The sequence below is a fragment of the Hetaerina americana genome, unplaced genomic scaffold (assembly GCF_022747635.1).
Source record: "Hetaerina americana unplaced genomic scaffold, ioHetAmer1.1.p SCAF_45, whole genome shotgun sequence".
In the NCBI taxonomy this organism is placed as follows: domain Eukaryota; kingdom Metazoa; phylum Arthropoda; class Insecta; order Odonata; family Calopterygidae; genus Hetaerina; species Hetaerina americana.
In genome coordinates, this window is record NW_027287041.1 from 3270682 (window position 1) to 3274045 (window position 3364).

Sequence of the window (3364 nt, forward strand, 5' to 3'; positions counted from 1 at the left end):
TGTAAGTAACACTGAGACGCGTGATAAAATTTAAGCTTATAACGATACGGCATCTGCTACGCATGGAAAGAAGATATGTTAAAATTGATGGAAAACTTCTTATGTTCAACTAATCGAAATGCGAACTTATATTTTTTCATTTACATCATGAAAATTTGTCGGCAATAATGAGAAAGCGTGAACAGATACTCAAATATTTTCTGCGAGAGCTTTGCGGTGCACAGACAAGATGCTAGCGTTAAAACACCCAGACGTGGCATTCTTCGCAGACATCGCAATGGTGTATAGATCGGCCCACTGGCATTAAAAGTGTTAAAAAGATATACGTAAAATGTAAAGTGCTTTGCTCAGTTGACGGATATCTCAACAGTATTCCTGAACTCTTGAGTCTATATCAGGTGTATAAGCTTAAACCTGCTGTTTTTTTTAGCCAAAAAACATGTTTTTTCTCATAGAAAGTGCAAAAAATATTGATTCAAAATGTTGTCCCTTGCTAGCTACACACTTCTGCCATCTTTCGGGCAATTTATGGATACCCCGCCGAAAAAAATCCCTTTCTTTCGATGCAAACCATTCGTCTAGCCATTTTTGGACGTCTGCGTTAGTTTCGTAGTGCTGCTCAGTGAGTGCTTGGCCCATTGACGGAAACGGGTGATAGACACAAGGAGCCAGGCCTGGTTAATTAGTGGCATTGGGTAGCAGCTCCAAGTTGAGTGTTTCCAAGTAGTTATGGACCATTATTGATGGTGCATGGTGCGTTGTCATGGAAGAAAATCACCTTCCCTTGTCTTTGCTCGTATTCCGGTCTTTTTTCACGGAGAGCACGGTGAAATTTGATCAGTTGTTGGTGGTAACGTTGATGGGCATTGATAAGCTTCACCAGGTTTCAACAGCTCATAGTGGATGACGCCCTCTGCTGATCCCACCAAACGCACAGCATCGTCTACCGTCCGAAGCGATTTGGTCTTGCGGACAATGTTGATGGTTGACCGGGACCTCCACTCAGGATTTTCAAAGTATATCCACTTCTCATCGCCAGTCACAATCCGATGCAAGAATGACTTTCTTTTTTGTCTGGCAAGCAAGATTTTACTTCTGTTTTAACGTCACTCCATCTGCCTATCGTTCGAATCACGTGGCACCCATTTTATGATCTTTTGAACCTTTCCCATGGCACGTAGGCTCACAGAAATGGCTGGTTGAGTAACACCCAATTGCACGGCAAGTATTTTTTGCGATTGCGTATCATACAGGGTTCGTCCGGAAAATAAGTGTACTGAGCTCAGGAAAAAAAATTTATCACACTTTTACATATCTTAAGCTAATATTCCTCAAAATAGGACCCTTGTGAGTCGATACACTTGTTCCAGCGGCGTTCCCATTCCTGGAACACTCCCGCGAAGGCATGATCGGGAACCTCTCGAAGACACGTCGTCGACCTCTTCTCTGCCCTCCACGAACATCTTGTGCCACCGAAAGATCATGTTTCTGGACATGGCTGACTCCCCGTAAGCCTGGTTATTCATACCGACAGTTTCGGTAGACGATTTCCCAAGCTTTACCGCAAATTTGATGGAATAACGCTGCTCCAAAAACTTCGGCATTACGTTCCGTGACGTGGGTCGAGCGTGGAGGTTCGTGTTAACAGAGCTCCTCACTACACCACAGCTCAGAGCCGACTGCCTTTTTTCAGCGTCGCTTGCCAACATACCCCCCTCCAATCGCAGCCCGTCAGAGCGGTGCTGGGCGCACCTGGAGCGGCGGGAAAAAATCGGTACACTTATTTTCCGGACGAACCCTGTATTCATCCAATAGAGCCTGGAATTCATGGTCCTCAACCTACCCAGGGCAATTTTCACACTCCTTATCGCTCGGGTCAAAATGGCAGTCTTTAAACCAACGAAACCAATCTCAGCATGTTGTTTCCGATAAAGCACTGTTGCCATAGGCCTCATGAAGCTTTTGATGTGATTGGGCAGCCAATTTCTTCAAATTAAAGCAGAAAAGCAGAGCTTCCCGTATATGCTCTTATTTAGGCAAGAAACTTAACATCATTACCATACGAAAAATTTTGGTTTTTGTACGAAACTGGTGATGATATGCGCTGACTATTTTGTTTAAGGATATCTATTTCATTAAAAACAGAAGAATGGCGTGTCCGTAGTAGCTTAATAGCTTACTTTTGCCATTTGTGAGTAAACAGCAGATTTAAGCTTATACAGCTGATATTTTTATGGTTAATAGCAGTGGTCTTAGTCTAGTTAATATTTAGTGTGTATGAGATTTTTAATTGATATTTGTGTGTATAGGGTCTGTCCCAGAAAATGAATAGAATAATTGGGGGTTAACTTTATTGCTGATATAAGTACATATTAGTTAAACTCTTCAAAACAGCTCAATTGGGCATCAACACCCTGATGATATCAGCACCTCTACAACGCTTCTGGTATGTTTCCTGGAAGGCGTTGATGGGAATCTCGTTCAGGAGCACCTCGTCACCGCCTCTGTTACATAATCCAGTGGTCCAAAATGGTACTTAAAAGAGGTCGTACTTCGGGCGTACTCAAAGGCCCATGTCTTGTCCCCAGTGACCACCTATTCTGATTAAAATTCGGGTCACTTTTGGCAGGGCTCCAAGAGGTCAAAGCCAAGATTGACACACAAGCCGTCCTACTCAAACACCTTGGGGATCATCCTGGCTCTCACCTTTCTCATTGGCTATAATGGTCTGTAAGAATACCGCAATTCACTGTGGTTTTCTGAATACTGCAGCACTCTCCTTCTGCTATCAAATCTGCTGACACTTGGGCGTCAATTGGAATTTTGAGCATGTGTCTCACTTTCTGGATGTTTTCACCACACTGTTGTGGCCTTGATGGATGTCCAGGGCATTATAACTCATTTTTCAACCTCCTCTCTACCCTCCCAGAGACATCCATACATTCAGAAGCAGAAAACCATCACTGAAGGACATTTCTCCATCTCCGTATGAGCATCCTTAACCATGGTCATGGTCTCCGAGCCATATGAGCCTATGTGTTAGTTGTAGTGCTGTACAGGGTTAATACTAGGGCATTTTTCAAAAAAGGAGAGGAAATTTGAATGCCTGAATGTTGCCGTTGCTATGTTTATGATACTCTGGATGAACGAGCGATGAAGAGTGAGGAAAGGGTGCAAGTTGACCAAAGCAGAAGCAGTAGGCTAGAAGAACACGTGAAAGGCGTTCAGATTGCATTTGAGTCTAATTAGGGGGAAGATTAGTAGCATTCGAGAATAGATTGAAGACCTAGGATGGAGTATATGGATGGGAAACACGAAGATATTAGTACTTCAGTGTGAAAGAACTGGCGTTTATCAGAGAACC